Raw genomic sequence first — 27,136 nt, forward strand, 5'->3', positions numbered from 1 at the left:
ATAACATTTATTAATTTATAACATTTATTTATTTATTCATTGATTCATAACATTTATTTATATATTCATTCATTTATGACATTTATTTATTTATTCATTTATAAAATGTATTTATTCATTCATAACATTTATTTATTTATTCATTCACTCATAACATTTATTTATTGATTCATTAATAACATATATTCATTCATGACATTTATTTATTGATTCATTAATAACATATATTCATTCATTCATTCATGACATTTATTTATTGATTCATAACATGTATTTATTTATTCATTCGTTCATACCATCCATTTATTTATTCATTCATGACATTCATTTATTTATTCATTCATTCATAACATTTTATTTATTTATTTATTTATTATTCATTCATAACATTTATTTATTTATTCATTCATTCAATCATAATTTTTTTATTTATTCATTTATTCATTTAATCTTTTTCCCTCATGTTTCTCCAAGTTTGTTGGAGAGATACTTATACTATACTACTATACTATAAATGTTTTGAAAATACTTAGTTATTTATAAAATATTACTTATTTTTTGTGACAACGTAATTGGTTTATGTTTAATCCACTTATATTTGTACTAAAAATGAATAAGTTACCCTGATTCCTTCATTTTCCCCCAACACAAATCGATTGTAAGGAATCCAGCATTTTTTACAATGTGCCTATTGCATGATTTACACATTTATTATTATATCACACGTGTAAATATTTTGTGGTGTTTTTTTTAAATGCATTCATTCATTCATTCATTTTCCTTCTGCTTAGCCCCTTATTTATCAGGGGTCCCCACAGCGGAATGAACCACTAACTATTCCAGCATATGTTTTACTCAGCGGATGCCCTTCCGGCCGCAATCCAGCACTGGTAAACACCCATACACACTCTCACATTTACACACACACACTCATACACTACTGCCAATTTTGTTTACCCTATTCACTTATAGTGCATGAGTTTATACTGTTAGGGAAACCGGAGATCCCAAAAGAAACCAACGCCAACATGAGGAGAACATGCAAACTCGACACAGAAATGCCAACTGGCCCAGCTGGAACTCGAACCAGTGACCTTCTTGGCTTGCTGTCAGGAGACAGTGCTAATTACTGAGCCACCGTGCCACCAAAATGCATTCACCTAGAAGTTATTCATTGCTTTTTTGAACTGTATTTACATGCAAGCGCACAGCAAAAGTAGTTTCAAATAACATCAAAAATTAACAAACTTCTGCATCATATTAGGACACAAACCAGTCATTTAAAATAATCACAGAAAAGTGCAGCCTGGACATTCTGTTAAGCATTTCCTTTAGCATTCCAAACAAATGACAAGAGTTCCACAACTATTCCATATGAATTAAAGCGATGTGGTTAAGCGGTATGTTTCGAGTGAACATTTACTGTTCATGTTATGTAACCATGTGTTTCAGCATGTCAGCACATTCATTTAAGAGCATGAAAATAGCCCTTAATGCAGAACAGATGATTTTTCTAGAAGTAAAACCACACAGGAAGTGGCAGTTACATTTAAAACGCAGAGAATATTTGGAAAATATGCAAATTAAAAATACAGTCGGACGCATTGAGTGACACTGGCCGTCTCTAATCCCATTATTGCAGTGGAGTGACATGACATGTCTGTGCATAGTGGATACAACATAACACATAATTAAAGGCAGGTCTGGCCTCCTGACGCAGCATGAGGTGCTCACTTAAAATCATTAAAGCCAGGAAGCTTTAAGCCTCATTGTCTGACAATGCACTCCATTTTCTGGATATAGCAGAGTGAGTTCATCATGAAGCAGTAGTCCAATCCTACATTAAATAAAATCATGGTTTGAAATGTTGCAATCAGCTAATCACAAAGCCATATGAATGCAATATAAATATATAAACATTTATTCTCTTTCTGACTCCAAGTTGAAGTCAGAATTATTATCCGTCCTGTTAAATTTTGATTGTTTTTTTTTTACATATTTCTAAACATAATAGTTTTAATAACTCATTTCTAGGCCCACACGAAATCTGCACGCTCAGAAATCTGCACAATTTAGCCACTCATTGAGTCTGTTTATTTAGTTACACGGTAAATGTGTGCAAATTTATATGTATTCAGTTTTTAAATTAATTTCAGTAATATTACTAATATGAAAACATTCATATGGTTTACTTAAATGCAGCTTTGTTTACCAAATAAACGGATCTAATTGGATTTGCATCAAAAACATTAAATTAAGTAAAAAATGTAAAATTTTTTAACATATCAAGTTTTTAGTTACTATACTCCCAAAATCATTCTGCATGAATCCACAGATTTTTTACAATATTCTGCATAGATATAGCAAAAAGACTTAAAGCACATAATATTTGACTAGATATTATTTTCAGGATGCTAGTATTCAGGTTAAAGGCACATTTTAAGGCTTAACTAGGTTAATTAGTGTAATTAGGCAAGTCGTTGTATAACAGTGGTTTGTTCTGTAGACAGTCTAAAACAAATATTGCCTAAGGGGGCTAATAATATTGACCTTAAAATGGTTTAAAAAAATAAAACAAATAAGACTTTCTCCATAGAAAAAAAAAAGAATTAAACTGTATGTATATATACAGTATATACATACATATAATTAATATATAATTATATATTCAGTTGTGTTGTGCGTGTTCTTTTAGTGTGTAAAGTACCATATTGAGCCTAATCTTTTGACAAAAATAATTTGGAAATCAAATCGCAATATGTAAAAAAATAAAAATAAATCAATTAAAAATTGACCTAAATCGTTCAGCCCTATGAAGTAGACATATGCCAATATATTTAATATTCTAAAGAAATACTGTGATAATTAACATTGACAATATTGATATCAGAGTGCTTTAAGAATATCCACATTAAATTTGCAGTGTTCATCACAGCGCCAAATGCTTGAGGAAGACTTTATCTTAATTACAAGACTTGAATCGCTTTATAGTTCAACATTTTCACACGCTCATTATATATATATATATATATATATATATATATATATATATATATATATACATATATATACATATATATACATATATATATGTTAGTTAATAACTAATACAATTCTCTTGTATTTTTATTAATATTAATATAGTACCTGCATAAATCTCCATTGTCAATTTCAGTCCTTTAATTAAAATCTACTAATTAAACACAATTCTGTTCTAAAAGTCATCTTTTTTTGCAGCTTAGGTCAATATTGTGATAATACCGTATACCGTAACAAAACCTCAAGCAAATTTGGTATCAAGCCTATCATAACTGTTGTTGCTAGAAGGTATACACCTGCAGCCGGAAGTTAATGAGAATTATTATTATTATTTATTAAATTATCCATTAATTCTATTTCATTAACATCTTCCCCTACCCCAACCCTAAACCCAACATCGCAGTAACATTAAAAAAACCTACAAGTATTATTCATATTATTTATTAAATTACCCATTAAACTGTACTTTACCCCTACCCAAACCCTAAACCTCACAGTAATGTAAAAATATCAATTATTGTTGAACAGTTGTACAAAAAAATATGCTATAATGATGATGTGAGTATCTACAGCTTCATCACATCTAGACTATATCCTGAAGACAAAAAAAGCAGAAAGTTACTGTCACTACTAAGTGAACTTGACAAATGTGTCGGGTTTGACCGTGGCACACAGACTGTGACACACATTCTGTCCCAGATCAGGCTTAGTATGTGTGTGTGGGTGTGTGTGTGTGTGTGTGTGTGTGTAGTACAGTACAGTACATTGGATGCATTTAATCTGGCTTAGTGAGGTTTGTAAACCAGACGGAATCTCAGTCAGGCCACAGAGGCAGAACATCTGAACCTCCTGCAACCCGGCGGAGCTTTTCTGCCAAATATCAGCCCCCTGCTGATCTCTATCTCTCTCATCCTGCTTTCAATGAGAGCTAACCGAGCCCGCTAGAAAACTCTAGCAAACACCAAACAACACACTGAGGCCATGTCCACACAAAGCCAGAGCCCTCCCTATTTGATCTTTACTCATTAAAAAACCTAACCCACATGGAAAAGTGATATAATTACTTACAGTAAATTATGTTTTGAACCCTATACTACACTTTAAAAAATACCTGTTAATTAACAGTTTCTGTATGTTGTAATTCACAAGTGCTTTCCATTTGTTTACAAACATATCTTTCAAAAAACAACGTGCGTTGATGAAACTCTCCTGTTGTGAAACTGAAAATGAAAGTAATAAGCGGACTTGCAATTAGAGGGATACATGGTCAGTATTAGCTATACTGTAAAATCTCTACTGATCTGGATGTTATATTGGACAGCAAATTAACTTTAATCTGTTGAAAGCTTATCTCCCATGTCACAAGATCAGCCTTCATTCATTCACTTCATTATCTCAGATGCAGAAAAGCTAGTTCAAGCTTTTATGACCTCTAGGCTGGATTACTGTAATGCTCTGTTTGCTGGTTGCCCAGCATCCTCTATTAATACACTTCAGTTAATGCAAATTGCAGCTGCCAGAGTCAAGCAAATATGACCATATCACTCCAATTTTATCCACTTTACACTGGCTGCCTGTTAAGTTCTGTTATGATTATGAAATATTGCTTCTTACTTATTAGTAAGGGTGTCACGATCCTCCAAATCCTCGATTCGATTACATTTTCGATTCTAAAGGCACGATTCGATTCGATTATGAATAATTAATTAATAACGAAATAATTATTTGTAGCCTACCGTTTAAACTACCTGACCTGCATGGTCTTTGTTTTACCCATAAACAAATCATACAGTAAATGAATAAAGGCAAGATACACACATAATTACCACCTGTCAATCACTTTTTCTGCGGGACTCGTGAATAGGCAGTGATCTGTGTCGTTATAATGGCATCGGTAAAAAAGACGCACAACCAACAGGAACCAGCCAACAGTATCTGAGGTGTTCGCTAAAATGACGAAGTACAAGTGAGTGAAAGATTGAAGCAGTCCTCTGACTGCCTGGACCTGCTGTCTCGAGCGCATGGCTGTGTGTGCGTCTGTGTCTGTGTGGTCACGTGATGTGCATTTTCAGAGGTAGAGAGGAAGGAGGACTGCTCAGAAATGCTACACGCTACTGTGGATGTCAAATCGTTGTCGTTCTAAAATGCCATTTAAAAACAAAGACAGTGTAAACAGGGCCTGAGTGTGAACTTTTCGCGAGCGGATTTGCAACGGGGGCGGGCGGAGGATCGCGATGCCGGTGTTGTCTATCGGACGAACCGTACGTAATACGTACATAGCAGAGCTTGCAAAACTGTGTTTATTTTTGTCGACTACACGAACGTTGTCAACATAACTCACTGGAAATCCAAAATGCTTCCACACCGGCGACTTCATTGAAAGAGGAGAAGGTTTAAGTTTTGTCGACGGGTCTCCTGCGTCTGCAGTTTAACAAGCAATTCAACAAGCCGGTTTTTTTCCCGCTTGGCAAGACAAGCTGACGTGACATGGGGGCGTGGCAGCATCGACGATTCTATTTTTTGATTCGATAATCGAAATTGAGCATAAATTTCGATCGATTTCGATTAACCTTTTCGACACCCCTACTTATTAGGCTGTAAATAATCAAGCTCCTGTTTATTTAACCAACATTCTGTCTCACTAAAATCCAACCCGCTCTTTTAGATCTCAAAACTCAGGGCTTCTGGTAGTACCCAGAATAGCAAAGTCCACTAAAGGAGGTTGAGCCTTCTCATATATGGCACCTAAACTCTGGAATAGCCTTCCTGATAAAGTTTGAGGCTCAAAACAAGATTAGATTAGATCTTAGTAGAGCATAGACACAATGCGTCACATAACTGTAGGATGCGTGAGTGTGTGCTCCATGCAGGTGAGTAGGTTTGACAAACCACCCGGAGTACACACTCTACTTGTCTCAATACACAAGGGTTATTGTAAGTTAAAAGTCCCTGTGCATATACCCTATTATAGTAGTTATTGAATACTGGTAGTTCCGGTGTTAAGGGTCAGTCTGAGTTTTCTGATCTGAATGAGCAGTCAGGAGTGATTCTTAGTAACATGCGACCACAAAAACAAGAGATTACTCTGTTTGTCGCGTCCCGTCCTCACACCCACACACCAACTGCTCTGAGCGGCTTTTCTCTAGCTATTCTGGATGGAGCGTTGAGTTCACCTGCGAGACCTGCTGGTGGTTCATCTCAATCTCTGTGAACCGAGCTCCGCTCAACAGTTGTGAAATCCTTTAAATCCTTTCCTCAGAGCTAAATTCAGGAGGCTTTCACCAGTCTCCCCAGATACAGAGGAGAAAAAACAGCGATCAGTGAGCAATGACTTTATTATTGCTCAGTCCAGCTGGGTAAACAGAAGAAAATAACACTTGAATTGAACAGAAATATGATCAGTTTCATGGTAGGAGAATGAAACCGTGGCAATTTTGCTCCTGTGCTGAAAGACATGCTCCATGCTGGGACTGGAGATGGACAAAAAAAATCTGATATCACATTAGTGCTGTGCAATATGATGGTATTTATCATATTGACAAAATAAAGACTCTGTGGTTTCACATTATGCTCTATCGTTTATTTCATGGTGTTACAAACAACATTGTTTAAGGTAATACTTTTTTCAAAATATGCATATGAGCTCAATATCACATGCCATTATGGTGTTGCAGACAGAAACATGAATAACAGTACTGTGAGAAAATGTTTCCATTACGCATTTTGTCTAGCAATATTTTTTATGTTGGACCTGTAATCATTTGTTTTTGAAAATTATTTTATATTTTACATTTCTACATTTTTTATCTAAATAAAGTGAGAAATATAACCAAATATAAATGAGTGCATTTCTGATTATATACTTTAAAATGTCTTTTACATGTGGTCAGAATATATATAAACTATTAATCGATTGAATTTACAGAAAAGGTACTATACTGTAGGGCTGTACAACATACCCTTTCAGCATCGCTATCACAATGTGATCACATCGCAAGTATACGCAATGTTGAGTTTGGATTCTAAATGATCATTTTGCAAGTGTTTGCCTGTGACTGTGCGAGGGTTTTTTTTAAATAGTATTCAGGCCTATGAAGCTGTACTGTTTGTAACTTTGACAAATTAATAATGATCTTAATGTTTATGAAATGAAGACTATGCAGCACTATTTTACATTTGAATATTACATTTTTGTATACCAGAATACATTTCAATCTAAAATGCTCAATTCTTTCCAAATAGTTATTCAGCACATCTACAGTAGGTAAATTGTTTTCATATCGCAATATATATCATAGGATAAAAAAATATCTCACTGTTAGATTTTTCCAATATCGTGCATATACTGTGATATATATCGATATCAAGATATGATAAATTAAGTGCAATTTAAAGGCTTAACTTGGTATAAGTTAAGGTAATTAGGAAAGTATAATGATAATTTAAATAAATATAGCTTATGGGAGCTTTTAATTGAGCTTAAAAAATTTTTTAAGAAATTTAAAACTGCTTTTATTCTAGTCGAAATAAAACAAATAAGACTTTCTCTAGAAGATAAAATATTGTAGGAGATACTGTGAAAAAATTCCTGAATCTGTTAAACATCAAATGTGAAATGTTTAAAAAAAAAAAAAAAAAAAAACTACACACAGGAGGGTGAATAATTCTGACTTGTATATATTGTATATTGCACAGGCCTACTCCATGCATTTGGTGTTGTTCTACTAGAAAGAAGACTTTCCGTAGCTCTTTTCTGGATGAAAATGCTGAGACTGAAGCTGCATTACTGCAAACTTTAGCTGCCAGCCACACAGATGTGCCCGTTCCAGCTGTATTCAGCCCATTGGCTCGTGTTTCAGGCACATGTAGAGCGTTTTGGACAGTGTGGGTGGGAAGACGGTCATAATTTCCAGAGAGGAAACAGAAAAGCTCAGTTACAGCAAACTGAGGGAGTTTCAGTCCGGCTCTCATCTGTTCGTGATCCGATGAAGCTTTTCACTCACCGAACAACAATCGGCACTTGCCAAAGATGAATTCCTGTACTTACTGTATTTATTTGACATTTGTGACAAGAATGAGGAAAAAGTACTAATGTGTCTTTTATTTTAAGCCGACTTTAAAGTACACATGAAATCAAACTGGGCAAGGCAGTGGCGCAGTAGGCAGTGCTGTCGCCTCACAGCAAGAAGGTTGCTGGGTCTCTGGTTCGAACCTCGGCTCAGTTGGCGTTTCTGTGTGGAGTTTGCATGTTCTCCCTGCCTTCGATTGGGTTTCCTCCGGGTGCTCCGGTTTCCCCCACAGTCCAAAGACATGCGGCGCAGGTGAATTGGGTAGGCTAAATTGTCAGTAGTGTATGAATGTGTGTGTGAATGTGTGTGTGGATGTTTCCCAGAGATGGGTTGCGGCTGGAAGGGCATCCGCTGCGTAAAAACTTGCTGGATAAGTTGGCGGTTCATTCCGCTGTGGCGACCCTGGATTAATAAAGGGACTAAGCCGATAAGAAAATGAATGAATGAAATCAAACTAACCGTAGTGATTTTGTTAGCTCACATTGTTAGTTTTGGGGTGAACAATTAACCTGTGCATGTCATTAGGAAAAATAGACAATTAAATCTAAAAATGCACTTCCTGTTTGTTTTCAGTTAAATTCTCAGATTAGGTCTGTCTGAGGTAGTGGGCGTGGCGAACATAACCACGCCCCTCCAGCGGTCAGTTTTGACAACAAACAGAAATGGTGAGCAGGAGGAGTCTGTTAGGTTGTAATAACTCTCCACCAAACCATTTTCCCCATCTTTCCGAATGTAATACCTACTTTAAAACATCCAATCAGATCGCAGTAGAAAAAAAACAAGCCACGCCCACTGTTATCTCATTTAATATTCTGTTTCTCTAGTAACTGCGTCACAACAAAAAATAAAAACGGTCGCAGCTTCCGGTTCATGTGGATTTTGCAGTGTCAATGAAATAAAGTTTTTAGGTGTTCGTATCAGTTAGTTAGTCTTAAGGTTATCTATAAGCTATTGTGCTCCAAAATAATGACAAAACACTGTTAAGTTTAAGTTCGACTTAATTTGGTTAAGGTTTTGACGGTATTACTACTTTTATCAATACCACTTATCGGTTCGGTACTTTAACGGTTCTCTTATTGGTACTAAGCGTGTCACGATTAATTAATATAAATGATAGATGAATTAATTATAGCAACAAATATGTCGAAGCGCAAGTACAACCCCGAATATGTAAAGTATGGATTTACATATATTGACGACAAAAAAAGTTAAAACCTCAGTGTGTCGTATGTAGTGATGTGCTCTCACAGGAGAACTTTTAGAAACCAAACATTCGTTGTTTTTACTTTGTAATATTTCTGTAATTTGAGACATTTTGTTAAATGACAGCAATAAAATATTGTTTATTTGTAAGTCTTGGTGATTTGCTTATGAATTATCTGTCACTACTTGTGTATGTTAACAAATAAATACAAATTAATTATAATTCCTAACATTATATTATAGTTCTTAAAAATTTGGGTCGTGATGACCATGTAAAAACGTGGGTCCCATGGCCAAACCAGTTGAGAACCACTGATCTATATATCACCGATAAATCTAATTAATTTCAGTCTCCGTCTGCTGTAATTTCATCATGACGAGTCCAACGGCTAAAATCCGCATTACTGCTCAACGTCTGAAGTCGGAAAGTGTCTCGGTAAGAATCCAGAAGCTGGACCTGGCCGTCCTGCTGCTGAGAGCATACACACTGCTCCATATAACACACAAGTGTGGCGATTTATATGGGATAATGTCCCTCTACTGAGCGGGAAACACAAGAACACACGGCTCCTTGTGACTCCACATCAATGGAGGCTTTTTCCCAGCAGTCCAGCGGGATGAGTGTGTGTGTGTGTGTGTGTTTGCTGATGTGTAGGAGAGAGCGCTCAGTCTATGAATGTGTCTTTGAGAGGCAGCGCACACACATATACACAAACACACACACAATCACACTCACACACACTCTCTCACTCACACACACGCGTGCACATACACCCACACAAACGGCCAAACTTTCATTATCACACACATTCTCTCACACAAAAGCACAAACACACACACACACTCTTACCCACACCCACACAAACTCAATCATCACATACTCACACACACACTTTCTCTTACACAAACGCACACACATGAACACACATGTGCGTGCACACTCACACACACCCACACAAAAGCACACACACCTACTCTCCCACTCACACACGTGGTGCCCACTCTCACACACACACACACCCTCATAAACACACAAAAACCCACACACTCTCTCATTATCACACTTACACACTCTCACACACCCACATACTCACTATCACACAAAAAAACACACACACACACACACACACACACACATTTTCTCTCACACACAAACACACACACTCTCATCACACACGCTCTCACACATAACCACACAAACACACACTCACACAAACCCACACACTCTCATTATCACACACTCTCGCTCACACACACACTTACTCACACACACTCTCACTCACACAAACGCATACACACACACAACGCACACACACTCTCTCTTAGTGACATCAACACAAACGCACACACAAACAAATGCACACACTCTCTCTTAGACACACCAACACAAACACACACACAAATGCACACAAACTCTCTCACACACACAAATGCACACACACATACACAAATTCTCTCACTCACTCACATACACCCACACAAATGCACACACACACACACACACACACTCACTAACATACACCCACGCAAACACACATACACTCCGCACACACTCACATACACTCTTGAGAACACACTTTCTCTTAGACACACCAACACAAACGCACACAAACGCGCACACACTCTCTCGTACTTACTAACACACACACAAATGGACACACTTATATTTACACACACGCTCTCACTCTCTCACATACAGCCACACAAATACACACACACTTACACAAACATACACTCTTATTATCACACACCCACACAAATGCTCACACAAACACACACACACGACACACACACAAACGCACACACACATTCTCTCTTACACACCAACGCACACACTCTCATCACACACGCTCTCACACATAACCACACAAACACACACTCACACAAACCCACACACTCTCATTATCACACACTCTCGCTCACACACACTCTCTCACACAAACGCATACACATACAACGCAAACACACTCTCTCTTAGTGACATCAACACAAACGCACACACAAACAAACGCACACACACTCTCTATTAGACACACCTAACCAAACGCACACACACACACACACACACACACAAACTCTCTCACTCACTCACATACACAAACTCTCTCACTCACTCACATACACCCACACAAATGCACACACACACACTCTCTAACTCACTAACATACACCCACGCAAACACACATACACTCACACACACTTACACTCTTGATAACACACTCTCTCTTAGACACACCAACACAAACGCACACACAAACGCGCACACACTCTCTCTTAGACACACAAACGCACACACAAACGCGCACACACTCTCTCTTAGACACACCAACACAAACGCACACACAAACGCGCACACACTCTCTCTTAGTCACACCAACACAAACGCACACACAAACGCGCACACACTCTCTCTTAGTCACACCAACACAAACGCACACACAAACGCGCACACACTCTCTCTTAGACACACAAACGCACACACAAACGCGCACACACTCTCTCTTAGACACACCAACACAAACGCACACACAAACGCGCACACACTCTCTCTTAGACACACCAACACAAACGCACACACAAACGCGCACACACTCTCTCTTAGTCACACCAACACAAACGCACACACAAAAGCGCACACACTCTCTCGTACTCACTCACACACACACAAATGGACACACTTATATTTACACACACGCTCTCACTCTCTCACATACACCCACACAAATACACACACACATACACTCTTATTATCACACACCCACACAAATGCTCACACAAACGCTTCTCTCCCACACACACATACCCACACAGATGCACACACTTACTCAAACACACACACACACACACACACACACACTTCCTCATGCGAGAGGTTGATCTCATTACTCATCATTCCCACCATCTCAGGGACTTTTTGAGCCACAGCTGTTGTGTTTCTACACTGCTGATTCAGGCGCTTTCTCATCCTTACACCTCACCTGAATCACAGCGGCTCCAGAGGAAACGGCCTGCTGTTATGTAACAAACCACACCACTGCGGACGGACGGACGGACGGGGTATTTTAAGTGAACTTGATCCAGAAGCAGAGTGTGTTTTGTTAACTCCAGATATTCATCTCATAAAGAAAAAACACACACACAGATACGTGCATGTATTCTACAAAGAGTTAGGGTGTTTCAACTCAAATTCGAGAAACATTTAGACAACACTCAACACAGTTGGGTCATGCCCTAGAGGTGAATTTAATAAACTAAATTGGCCGTAGTGCATGAGTGTGAATGAGAGTGTATGGGTGCTTCCCAGTGATGAAGAAGGCATCCTCTGCGTAAAACATATGCTGCAATAGTTGGTGGTTCATTCCACTGTGGTGACCCCTGATGACTAAAGGGAGTACGCCGAAGGAAAATAAATGAATGAATTAATTGGCCGTAGTGTATGAGTGTGAATGAGTGTGCATGGATGTTTCCCAGTATTGGGTTGCAGCTGGAAGGGCATCCGCTGCCTAAAACATATGCTGCAATAGTTGGTGGTTCATTCCACTGTGGTGACCCCTGATGAATAAAGGGAGTACGCCAAAGGAAAATGAATGAATGAATAAATCGGCCGTAGTGTATGAGTGTGTATGGATGTTTCCCAGTACTAGGTTGCAGCTGGAAGGGCATCCGCTGTGTAAAACATATGCTGGATAAGTTGGCGGTTCATTCCGCTGTGGTGACCCCTGATAAATAAAGGGAGTAAGCCGAAGGAAAATGAATGAAAGAATAAATCGGCCGTAGTTTATGAGTGTGAATGAGTGTGCATGGATGTTTCCCATTATTGGGTTGCAGCTGGAAGAGCATGCAGTGCATAAAACATGAGCTGGATAAGTTGGCGGTTCATTCTGCTGTGGTGACCCCTGATGAATAAAGGGAGTAAGCCGAAGGAAAATGAATGAATAAATGAATTAATAAATTAGCTATAGTATATGTGTGTGAATGAGTGTGCATGGATGTTTCCCAGTACTGGGTTGCAGCTTAATGGGAATCCGCTGCATAAAACATGAGCTGGATAAGTAGGCGGGTCATTCCGCTGTGGCGACCCCTGATGCATAAAGGGAGTAAGCCAAAGGAAAGTGAATGAATGAATGAATAAATTGGCTGTAGTATCTGTGTGTGTGTGAATGAGTGTGTATGGATGTTTCCCAGTACTGGGTTGCAGCGGGAAAGGCATTTGCTGCGTAAACCATATGCTGGAATAGTTGGTGGTTCATTCCGCTATGGCGACCCCTGATGAATTAAGGGACTCAGCTGAAAGAAAATAAATGAATGAATTATTTGAAAAATGTTACTGAATCAATTTTATGTGATGCAACTAAAATAAGAAACAAATATGTAAACATTTAGTCGATTTAATATTCATAATTATAATATAATTATAATAATGTTACTAGTTAATCATATTGTCCTACATGAACTGTTTAACTACATCGTGACTACATACATTTATATATTTACTATAATACATAAGGTTAATTTTCCACCACTTGTATTATAGTTAATATATATGTAAATGTGATATTTATAGTATGTATAATTTTCATAAGGGGACGGACACTCGTTTTCATAAGTAGCCATACTGACCATATGCTGAATACTTTCTGACTCTTGTATGTACATTTTGTATCTGTTAAATGTAAAACTATCTTAAAAACAAGAAAAGCTCAACATAATAACTTGGTTTCTTCATATACAAGGTGCCAAACATCTCAAACATCATAATAAAACCATCTGGAAATATCAATAACCTACCTGTTATGAAAAATACTGCTCAGGACTCAAGTCTAAGGAAATCAACAAAAGACTGTTCAGTGCCCACTGGGACATGAGAGTGTTTTTACACAATCATTCCGTTTTGATTAAATCCAGAAGAGGAAACACACGTCAAGTAGTTTTCTTTACGAACGGCGCCATCTTGTGTATCACAGAGGCACGTTTTAGCGCCTTTTTCTAGAGGTCGGGAGAGTTCTCAAGTCCGCTTATAATAAGCAAATTTGGGCTTAAATAAAACCACATTTCCAGGTTGCAGAATTGTAGCCTTATTTTAAAATAACATGTTTGGTTAAATGTTTAAAAAAATATTGCAGCAATTATGGTGGCTGTTATTCTGATGAGCTTTGTGAAATCAAACATGCTGATTTAAGAAAAAAACCTCGTGACAATACCATAAAAACACACTTCTCCTACCCCACAACTTATTCACAAACAGAACGGAACTAAAAATCTACGATAAGTTACTGTGTGCAAACACAAACAATACTGGCACAGCGGCCCAAAATGTAAACACAAAACTACTTACTCGTTTTAGTTGAGTTCCGGGCCTTTTGTGTAATTCTAGGTAGTGTTTGGGTCGTAAATTGTCCATGCTTTATTTTGAGGGCCTACTTTTATGTTTATATTTGTTAAACATTTAATGCTAGCCTCGCATTTTCAATCTTTTTTTTCTTTTTTGGCGCGGCGACACGACGTCAATGACGACGCGTAGAACTTTCTACGGCAACCCCAGTGAACTAATCAACAAGTGCACACAAACATTATGAATATATTAGAAATTAAAAAGAAACAACAATATTAGGGTACTGTTAATGAATGTATACGTTAAAAATATCGTGTCCACAAATTAAAAACAAATTTCCTTGTTCCCTGTTTGCCTAGACAAATTTACACCGCTTTAATAAATCCTGTTTTAACTATAAAGAACTGATTAACTGTAATCAACACTTTAGTTTTTAACTACAGCAAACTACAATGTGTTGTAGGAGCCTAGATAAGATGGTAGTCTAATATTTTTATAGGCCTATGCTATCAGTCATTTCTTGTCGGCTTAGTCCCTTTATTAATCCGTGGTCGCCACAGCGGAATGAACCTCCAACTTATCCAGCAAGTTTTTACGCAGCGGATGCCCTTCCAGCCGCAACCCATCTCTGGGAAAAGGCCTAGGCTACTTTATGGCTATATAGCCTACCAACTATAGAATTACAACAAAATTAATTCAACGAGTTACATTAAGATTTACATTTACTGTAGTATTATAGTTATGTTATCGTATAGTATAATATAGCATTGTAGTATAGCTATACAGTAATGTTGGAATTTAAAAAAGATTAGTAAATACTCATTTAAAAACAAAAAATCAGAAATTAAACTTATGATAGCCTAATAAATAAGATTGATTTGTGTAAAAATATATTAATAATTTTTGATATTATATAAAACTGACAATGATTATTATATTTATTAAGCTGTGGTATTGTGTTTATCTCTCATTGTTATAGTTGGCGAGGAGTTTTGACTGTCATCTGTTCGTGATTTGATCTGCTCCTTCTTCAACCACATTACAGGAGACATTAACACCAGAACATTCCGTGCACAACTAACACACCTATATACAAGCTGCTTATTAGCCTATCCAATTTCAGAATTAAATATCATTGTGGTTTTGGAAACACCAGAGTTCGTTTACTAAGAGATAAAAATGTAAATGCAGTCATTATTTAGTCACTTTAGTAAAGAAGGAATAATTTCATAAACTCTTTGAGTTTGGATACATTTTTCATTTATAATGTAATTAATAAATTAAATAGTTAAAATTATAGCAAACATTTATATTGAACATTAATTGGATTTCTTTTAAAGTGTCAAATTTAAGCTATTCAAATTAGTGTTATTTTTTTAAGTTGTAATTTATTAATCTACATATTTGTATATTTTAAAGATATATTCATAATTGATATTATATTGATTGTCAAATGTTTAGGTTATTATACTGAAAAGTTTTACTTAATGAATAAGTCATTTAAATTTATTAAAGTTTTATTAAAAGTGATGTGGTAATAATTAATAAAGTCATAGCTACATGTTATGATTAAATATAACGATTACGCTGTATTTAACTTACGACTATATCAAATATCTTGACTTTTTTAAAAACCATTATTTGAAGTATATATACACAACCTGACAATAATCTTGTCGTTGATCTCAGTTGCAACAAATAATAACTTGACTTCTAGTTGATCATTAAAGTGGCAGAAGGTGGACTTTTCCTGCTGAATCATCTGTTGATCTGCATCCCAATCATCCCAAATACTGCTGAAGACCTACTGGAACCAGCATGAACCCAAGATTCCCACCGAAATCATTAAAGTTTGGTGAAGGAAAAATCATGATTTGGGGTTACATTCAGTAAATGGGCGTACAAGAGATCTGCAGAGTGGATGGCAACATCATTTGTGCTGCCCTTTACATTACAAACCACAGGAGAGGGACAATTCTCCAGCAGGATAGCGCTCCTTCTCATACTTCAGCCTCCACATCAAAGCTCCTGAAAGCAAAGAAGGTCAAGGTGCTCCAGGATTGGCCAGCCCAGTCACCAGACATGAACATTATTGAGCATATCTGATGGAGGAGGCATTGAAGATGATTTCAGAGAATCTTGATGATCTCTGGGAGTCCTGCAGGAACACTTTCTTTGTCATTCCAGATGACTTTATTAATCAGTGTTTTGATGGAGCTCATGATGGAGTCAGACACAATATTCACTCTGTCTCCACTGCATGAAGAGGTTTCGTCTGGCAGACGGCAGTGCTTTCTGTGCTCAAAGCATTGGTCGGTGCCAATCTGACAATAGGCTACATGAGCTGGATAATGTTTTCTGCTGACTCCTAAAAAACACACACGCAGCCACACTTGCTTTACTGCAGTTCAGGTCAAACTAAATAGTCTATCAAAGGAAACAGTCGCGGATCTGACACCACGCTGAAATCATTTAGCAGTTTACTGACAAACACTGCTTGCTTTCCCAGCTGCTCGCTTTAATTGACGATAAAAACAACTGAACAACAAATGACCTTGTAAATCTACACATTTTGTCAAACAGGCTGGAATGTAAGCACGTTTTCACAGTTTCTTTCTTGATAAACAGATATTCATGAGTTTCTTTGGTTTGGGAAAGTTTGTGTATTTTGTGAGCCATTTTCAGCCACAGAAGAACACAAATCACACTTTGGAAAATCATAATTATAAATAAAAAAGTGTTTTCAGATACTAAAATAGAATTAATTTGTACTTTTTTTTCATATGTTTACACACAATTATGAAAAACGGGTTCTTTTTTCAAAATATAATCACAATTATTCAAACAAACTCGCATGCTAATAGGACTTTTAATTTGCCAGTGACCTGGGTTAAGCGCTTCCGCCGAATTGAATGCCAATGCAAAATCCGGTGCGTTTAAGGTCTGTTATCTTTAAAAATCAGCGATCTCCACTGGCTGAGTGATATCTGATTTAAAGTGGGTCTCAGATTGTACAAGAAGCACTGCATTAAATTACATTTCCCCCGCCATGTCTTTATAAAATGAACATGTATTTTACCCCAGTATAATCACTGGAGCTTCTGCGCTAGCCTGCCGATTCTGACGGGCGCGTGCGAGTAAACAGCTTTATGTCTCGTTTTACACTTGAGCAACTAAATAAATGCCAAAGTTTATTTAACTGAATGTATTTTAATTACATTAAAATATCGATGCTGTAAAAGGAACTGTATAAAATGGAAAAAATCCACAATAACAGGTCACCGGAAGTTTATCAGTATGGGAAAAACACTAGCTCGGCATATAGGCCTACCCTATTTGCAGAATTCCTGGATTGTTTGCAAAATGACACACTTCAGTCAAAACACACACACATATCTGTGTAAAAGCTATTAGTTTTCATTTACCCAACACAGTCCTCAATGATCGGACACTATTGCAGGTTCACACTGCTGTGATAATGCTGATTCTGTGTTTTTCACTGCTGTGACATTATATTTGTGCACACAGTGTATTGTTTGTGTATATAATTATATGCATGACTATATTGTATAAAATATTTGTTTATATTTATATATACAGTACTTATATCAGGGTTCCTGCACCCTTTTACAGTCATTTTACCAAGTTAAATGTAAGACTTTTAAAGAAATTTTTAAGATCATTATGATAAAATTTTAGACTCATTATGGGCTAAACAGATAGAAAAATGTATTTATATATATATATATATATATATATATATATATATATATATATATATATATATATATATATATATATATATATATATATATATATATATAATTTAATACATTTAATAATACAACAATAATTTAATAATAAAAATGTGAATATTTTAGATATTTCTTAGCTAATTATTTTAAATAGTGTGTATTTTTTCCAACATCTTTAAAATAATATATATATATATTTTTTTTTTTAAATGAACAAATGTTTCAAAAGTTTTGAAAAGCTGTATTACACTAAATCTATGCACAATAATCTGTTCAGGTCGGTGTCCTCAGCAGTAAATACATGGAGAACTTTTAAACAAGTGTTATTGTAAGGACAATAATTAAACCATTTTGATAAATAAAGTTAAAAATTCCATTTTAAATAAAAAGTTTAAAGTTTTATTGAGATGAATTGTTGGTGATTGTATGCGCTGTGGCCAGATTGGGTAGCAATACATGAACAGAAAAATTAAGACCTGTTTAAAAAAAAAGATTTAAGTCCTACAACACAACATTTAAGGAAATTTGAGACTTTAGATTAATTTAGGCCTAAAATTTCGATTTTAAGATTTCAGCCTGTATTTAAGATACAGCATGTACACAAATATGCATCATGTAAATACAAGCTTTTATCGTGGATGCGATAATCATTCAATTATTCATTCAGAGCCGATGCTCTTCCAGCTGCAACCCAGTACTGGGAAACAGTACTACATACACACTCATACACTATGGTCAATTTAGTTAATCAATTCTCTATGGGAGTAACCGGAACACCTAGAGGAAACCCACGCCAACTCGGGGAGAACATGCAAACTCCACACAGAAATGCCAACTGGTCCAGCTGGGATTCGACGCAGCAACCTTCTTGCTGTGAGGTGACAGTGCTAACCACTGAGCCACCACGCTGCCCAACTGACAATTACAATACACAAATTCAATCTCAGCCATGATGTCTTGTCTCAATTTTTTTTTTTATCAGTTCAGACTTTTTAATCTCAAATTTAAAATGACATCTCATAACATGTTTCAAGATTCATGTGAAGGAAATGGCCTTCCATATACAGTCTGTGATTTGAAAAGCTAATCGTCTAAAGAAAAGTCTCTTGAAAGTGTCCAAACACAGACAGCTGAAAACAATCCGCATGTATGGCTTCTATAGCAGCTTCCTCAGTCGAATCCGGAAACTTCAAGTCTTGAGACGAAACTGAATCCATATTTTACATACAACACTTACATTCAAACAAAGATAACAAACAGTATATCAAGAAAAACACCTGAACTGAAACAGTAAGAATGCAGAATTACAGTCTCAAACCTTTTGATTTGATTGAGAAACAAAATGATTGCAGAAATAATAACAGCAAAAGTTCCTCATTCCGGTCTTAAAACATTGTGATGATCAGCATTTTGCGAAATGTAAAATATGTTGCTCCGCATACATCTCATTGCACGTTTCGGATGACAAATCCAGTGGAGGGCGCTCTCTTCATCTTTGCAAATTTAAAATACGTTACTCAGGGTACGTTTTGTTGCATGTTTCAGATGACAAATCCACTAGAGGGCGCCCTTTTTATTTTTGTTAATCTGAAATGCAGTACTTAGGATACGTTTTGTTGCACATTTCAGATGACAAATGTCAATCAAACATAAAATGCACTAGGTAATCTAAAAAAACACTAGGTGGTGCTCTGTATATTTTTGTGAATCTGAAATGCGTTACTTATGGTACCTTTTGTTTACATACCAGATGACAAATCCACTAGAGAGCACTCTCTTCATATTTGTGAATCTGAAATTCGTAACTTTTGGTTCATTATTTGTACGTTTCAGATTTAAAAAAACCTACTACTAAACATTTTTTGCGAATCTGAAATACGTTACTTTTGGTGCCTTTTCTTGCACATTTCAGATGACAAATCCACTTAAGGATGCTCTCTTCATTATTGTCAAGCTAACATACGTAAGTTTTGGTATATTATTTGTATTTTTCAGATAAAAATTCCACTAGAGGGTGCTGTGTGGATTTTTGCAAATCTGTAATATGTTACTTTTAGTACATTTTGTTGCATGTTTCAGATGACAAATCCACTAGAGGGCGCCCTTTTTATTTTTGTTAATCTGAAATGCAGTACTGAGGATACATTTTGTTGCACATGTCAGATGACAAATCTGAATTGTTAATCAAACATAAAATGCACTAGCTAATCTAAAAAAAAACACTAGGTGGTGCTCTGTATATTTTTGTGAATCTGAAATGCGTTACTTATGGTACATTTTGTTTAAGTACCAGATGACAAATCCACTAGAGAGCACTCTCTTTATATTTGTGAATCTGAAAGTCGTAACTTTTGGTACATTGTTTGTACGTTTCAGATTTAAAAAACCTACTACTAAACATTTTTGCGAATCTGAAATACGTTACTTTTGGTGCCTTTTCTTGCACATTTCAGATGACAAATCCACTTAAGGATGCTCTCTTCATTTTTGTCAAGCTAACAAACGTAAGTATTTGTACATTTCAGATAAAAATTCCACTAGAGGGTGCTGTGTGCATTTTTGCAATTCGGTAATATGTTACTTTTAGTACATTTTGTTGCATGTTTCAGATGACAAATTCACAAGAAGGCACTTTACATTTTTGTGAATCTGAAATGCAGTACATTTAGTTGTGTTTCAGATGACAAACCCACTAGAGGGCGCCCTTTTTATTTTTGTGAATCTGAAATGCAGTACTTAGGATACGTTTTGTTGCACATTTCAAATGACAAATCTGAAATGTCAATCAAACATAAAATGCACTAGGTAATCTAAAAAAACACTAGGTGGTGCTCTGTATATTTTTGTGAATCTGAAATGCGTTACTTATGGTACATTTTGTTTACGTACCAGATGACAAATCCACTACAGAGCACTCTCTTTATATTTGTGAATCTGGAAGTTGTAACTTTTGGTACATTATTTGTACATTTCAGATTTAAAACCATCTACTAAAGGGTGCTGTAAACATTTTTGCCAATCTGAAATACGTTACTTTTGGTGCCTTTTGCTGCACATTTCAGATGACAGATCCACATGAGGATGCTCTCTTCATTTTTGTCAATCTAACATACGTAAGTTTTGGTATATTATTTGTAAATTTCAGATAAAAATTCTACTAGATGGTGCTGTTAATTTTTTGTGAATCTGAAATACGTTATTTTTGGTACATTTTTTGTATATTTTAGATGAAAAATCCATAAGAGGGCGCTGTTTACATTTTTGCGAATCTGAAATACGTTACTTAGGCCATATTTTGTTGTACGTTTCAGAAACCCATCCGTGTATATATACACCAGAAGGGCTTGTCATACATACATATATATATATATATATATATATATATATATATATATATATATATATATATATATATAAATTATAATTAATATTATTATATATAAATATATATGGTGTTTCGCAAAAAACTGCGCAAAAATAATACTTTATTACTGGACATGTCCCTGCAAATATCATTAATGTAAAAACAAACAAAAGTAATTTGCTTTATAGCGCCCCCTAGTGTTTGTTTTACCCTAGAAATGTCAGTTAAATGTATGTTTAAGTACGGTTTTGCAGTTTCACAAACGTATTACGTATTTCTGTGTTTAGATATACACTAAAATATACAAGCTTGTGGATCGCCACCCTCTTGATTCTCTTATGAATGTCTATTTGGGTTGAAATGTTTCTGTTCAACCAAAATACAGTTGCTTAAATATCCATAAACAAATTGACTTTATCAGTAGCAGTGCATGTATTTGGGCTGTTGTCAAAGCATCAGGGTTTCAGATTGTGCTGAATAATTTTAGCAGGAACGGATCTCCTTCAGACCTGTTTTTCGAGGTCAAACCACTGACAACCTGGACGAAAACTTGCATAATATGCGGGATTTGAGGAGTAAACACATTCCTGTGTGCAGTTTCTGTCTTATCAAAGCATGTAAATCATGACGCAGATACATTCAGACAGCTACTCTTTGTACGTATCGATGAGAAAAGGTTTTTGTTCATAACTGACGTAGCTTCTACATGCATTTCACACTTTATTGGATGTCTGCTTGGGAATTTTCAAGGATTGTTTATTTGAAAATGCAAATTGTGTCAGTTTATCCGCCCTCATGATCTAACTTATTAGCAAACTAACTTAATTTAGCAAAAAAAAAAGACATATGTTTAAAAACATTAATTATTAAGAGATCAGAATTATGAGATAAGTCATAATTATGAGATTAAGCGAAATTATGAAAGACATTTTTGGCCAGACTCATCTCAAATGTATTATTTCCCATTTTATGTCAGAATTATCACATTTTCTCATAATTACAACAACTTACAAAATAAACCACTTCAATTTTATCTCATAACTGCTGACTTTTTCTGCAATGTTTTACTTATTGTCTCATAATTACAACATCCGAGTTATTATTTTAGCATTTCAGAAAAATCTGCCCTGTCAAAATGTTTTTATTCTCATTTTTATTAGACTTAATTACTATTGTTAATGTCAAATACAAATATCTTTATTTTTAGAAATGTATAGGAACTAATTACAGTTCTCAATTTCCAACCTTATCTCATAATAACAACTTTATACTTTAATTAAAAATTGGAAATTTCATTTTACTTAATATCTCATAATTGTAGATTATTCTTAAATACAAGCGTCTCACAATTACCAAATTAATCTTAATTTATCTCTTAAGCACCAGATTATCTCATAGTTACAGCCTGTCTCATAAATTCTGTCTCTCTTATTCATAGCTTTATAATTACAATAGTAACGTACATTTTTGATGGCATAATTTACAACTTGGGGCGACACGGTGGCTCAGTGGTTAGCACTGTTGCCTCACACCAAGAAGGTTGCTGGTTCAGTCAGGGCTGGGACAGTTGGCATTTCTGTGTGGAGTTTGCATGTTCTCTCCATATTAGTGTGGGTTTCCTCAGGGTGCTCCGGTATTCCCCACAGTCTAAACACAAGCGCTATAGAGGATTTGATTAACTAAATTAGTCATAGTGTATGAGTGTGAATGGGTGTTTTCCTGAGCTGGGTTGCAGCTGGAAGGACATACACTGTGTAAAACATATGTTGGATAAGTTGGCAGTTCATTACACTGTGACGACCCCTAATGAATAAAGGGACTAAGCCAAAGGAAAATGAATGAATGAATAATTCATAAATACTTCATAAACTTCATATTTAATTCAATTAAAATTCTTATTTAATCAATTAAATTCATTGTGTTTATAATTTTACTTTATATATCTCATAATTCCAGATTGATCTTAATTATAAGCATCTAATAATTACCAAATTAATCTTAATGTATCTCATGAGCACCATTGCATCTCATAATTACTAATTATTATATCATTTTTGACCTCATAATTTACAAGTTGCCTTGATTTTGATGATTTTTATAATTTGGACACAAATGATTTTCATTTTATGGGCAATTATTACTATTATTATTTATTTATTGTTTTTTTAAATGTGCCAACAGATTTGGAACGAGGGTTTGTAAGTTATACGGTAGCTGACTGTTCAACATTGAAGATTTGTAAATTTTTATCTTAAATTTTGCATCTCAAATCTGGAGTGGGAGTTAAATATTTGCAGGATTATTTTCCACAAATAAATTAACAAAGGCCAAATCTACATCATCGAGTATATATTGTTTCTAAAAGCACAGAAGGAGAGCAACCCAGAATAGCGATAGAAAAGAGACGTATATCCAGTTGTATAAAGTCAGAATTATTAGCCTCCCCTTTGATTTAGATTTTTTATATTTCCCAAATGATGTTTAACAGAGCAAGGAAATTTTCACAGTATGTCTGATAATATTTTTTCTTCTGGAGAAAGTCTTATTTGTTTGATTTCAGCTAGAATAAAAGCAGTTATTAATTTTTTTAAACACCATTTTAGGGACAAAAAGATTACAGAACAAACCATCGTTATACAATAACCTGCCTAATTACCCTAACCTGCCTAGTTAACCTTATTAATCTAGTTAAGCCTTTAAATGTCACTTTAAGCTGTATAGAAGTGTCTTGAAGAATATCTAGTCTAATATTATTTGCTGTCATCATGACAGATAAAATAAATCAGTTATTAGAGATGAGTTATTAAAACTATGATGTTCAGAAATGTGCTGAAAAAATCTGCTCTCCGTTAAACAGAAATTGGGGAAAAAATAAACAGGTAGGCTAATAATTCTGACTTCAACTGTATATTGCACCCGCCAATGCTTCAGAGACTCCAACTAATGAGGAACAGTTGCCGTTGAGGTAATGAGCTGTTTCCAAGCGGTGTGGGGTGTGCAGAGAGTCACATGGTGAAATAATCATGAGAAAGTGAAAAGAAACCTCTCCTAATACACATAACCTGTTACAGATGCAGACCAAATGTTGCAATGCATTCTTAAAGTGACGCTCCTAATACACAGTTAAGGGGAAAATGATCAGCCCTTATGTGAAATTGTGTATTCTTTTTAAAAATATTTCCCAAATGATGTTTAACAGAGCAAGGAAATTGTCTGAGTGTTGCCTTTACTAATTTTTCTTCTTGATAGTCTCTTTTTTTTTTTAATAAAAGCCACTGTAATCCAATGACCTGCCTAGTTAACCTGCATTAACCTTGTTAAGACTTTAAAAGGGGGCCTATCATGCATATTTTTACAAGATGTAAAATAAATCTCTGATGTCCCTAAAGTGTGTGTGTGAAGTTCAGCTCAAAATACCACACAAATAGTGTTTATAACTCTTTGAACTGACCCTTTTAGGCTTTGATTCAAATTGTGCCAGTTTGGTGACTGTTGCTTTAAATTTAAATGAGATTTGCTCTTTTTCAGAAAAGGGCGGAGCTACAGATACCTACGTATCAGTTTAAGGGCAGATTCAAAACTCTAATGGCAGCCTGCTGCTTCTCACTCAGGGCTGTTTATGCTAATGAGGGACAGATCTATCAATATGCATCAATAATGGGCGGGGCTTTCCCCCTCTAATGACACATATAAAGAGAGAATGTCATTTAAAGTGTTTCGCCAGGCTGTTTTTAATCGTGTGCTTATGAAAAATAGAATTAATTATTTTTTTACCATTATAGGCTGGCTATATTCACACACAGTCATCACACGGCTGTGTTTAAACCCCTTACAAAAGTGATGCTTGCACAATTCCTTTGAGCTTGGCTGGAATAAAAGCCACTGTTATCCAATGACCTGCCTAGTTAACCTGCATTAACCTTGTTAAGACTTTTAAAGGGGGCCTATTATGCACGTTTTTACAAGATGTAAAATGAATACCACACAAATAGTGTTTATAACACTTTGAACTGACCCTTTTAGGCTTTCATTCAAATTGTGCCAGTTTGGTGACTGTTGCTTTAAATTCAAATGAGATTTGCTTTTTTCAGAAGAGGGCGGAGCTACAGATACCTACGTATCAGTTTAAGGGCAGATTCAAAACTCTAATGGCAGCCAGCTGCTTCTCACTCAGGGCTGTTTATGCTAATGAGAAACAGATATATTAATATGCATCAATAATGGGCGGGGCTTTCCCCCTCTAATGACACATATAAAGAGAGAATGTCATTTAAAGTGTTTTGGCAGGCTGTTTTTAATAGTGTGCTAATGAAAAATAGAATTAATTATTTTTTTACCATTATAGGCTGGCTATATTCACACACAGTCACCACACGGCTGTGTTTAAACCCCTTACAAAAGTGATTTTTGCACAATTCCTTTGAGCTTGGCTGGAATAAAAGCCACTGTTATCCGATGACCTGCCTAGTTAACCTGCATTAACCTTGTTAAGACTTTTAAAGGGGGCCTATTATGCACGTTTTTACAAGATGTAAAATGAATACCACACAAATAGTGTTATAACTCTTTGAACTGACCCTTTTAGGCTTTCATTCAAATTGTGCCAGTTTGGTGACTGTTGCTTTAAATTTAAATGAGATTTGCTCTTTTCAGAAAAGGGCGGAGCTACAGATACCTACGTGTCAGTATAGGGGCAGATTCAAAACTCTAATGGCAGCCAGCTGCTTCTCACTCAGGGCTGTTTATGCTAATGAGGGACAGATCTATCAATATGCATCAATAATGGGCGGGGCTTTCCCCTCTAATGACACATATAAAGAGAGAATGTCATTTAAAGTGTTTCGGCAGGCTGTTTTTAATCGTGTGCTTATGAAAAATAGAATTAATTATTTTTTTACCATTATAGGCTGGCTATATTCACACACAGTCACCACACGGCTGTGTTTAAACCCCTTACAAAAGTGATTTTTGCACAATTCCTTTGAGCTTGGCTGGAATAAAAGCCACTGTTATCCAATGACCTGCCTAGTTAACCTGCATTAACCTTGTTAAGACTTTTAAAGGGGGCCTATTATGCACGTTTTTACAAGATGTAAAATGAATACAACACAAATAGTGTTTATAACTCTTTGAACTGACCCTTTTAGGCTTTCATTCAAATTGTGCCAGTTTGGTGACTGTTGCTTTAAATTTAAATGAGATTTGCTCTTTTCAGAAAAGGGCGGAGCTACAGATACCTACGTGTCAGTATAGTGGCAGATTCAAAACTCTAATGGCAGCCTGCTGCTTCTCACTCAGGGCTGCTTATGCTAATGAGGGAGAGATGGGCACTAGTGGGCGGGGCTTTCCCCCTCTGATGATGCATACAAAGGGA

The 27,136-nt window shown here is 35.8% G+C and overlaps 1 protein-coding gene across 1 annotated transcript in view; it reads left to right on the forward strand.

Moving 5' to 3' along the window:
- Positions 1–27,136, forward strand: part of frmpd2 (FERM and PDZ domain containing 2) — a 423,788-nt gene that overhangs the window by 219,985 nt on the left and 176,667 nt on the right. The gene's annotated exons all lie outside the window — the stretch shown is intronic.

Source organism: Danio rerio, chromosome 12 (genome assembly GCF_049306965.1).
Source record: "Danio rerio strain Tuebingen ecotype United States chromosome 12, GRCz12tu, whole genome shotgun sequence".
Taxonomy (NCBI): domain Eukaryota; kingdom Metazoa; phylum Chordata; class Actinopteri; order Cypriniformes; family Danionidae; genus Danio; species Danio rerio.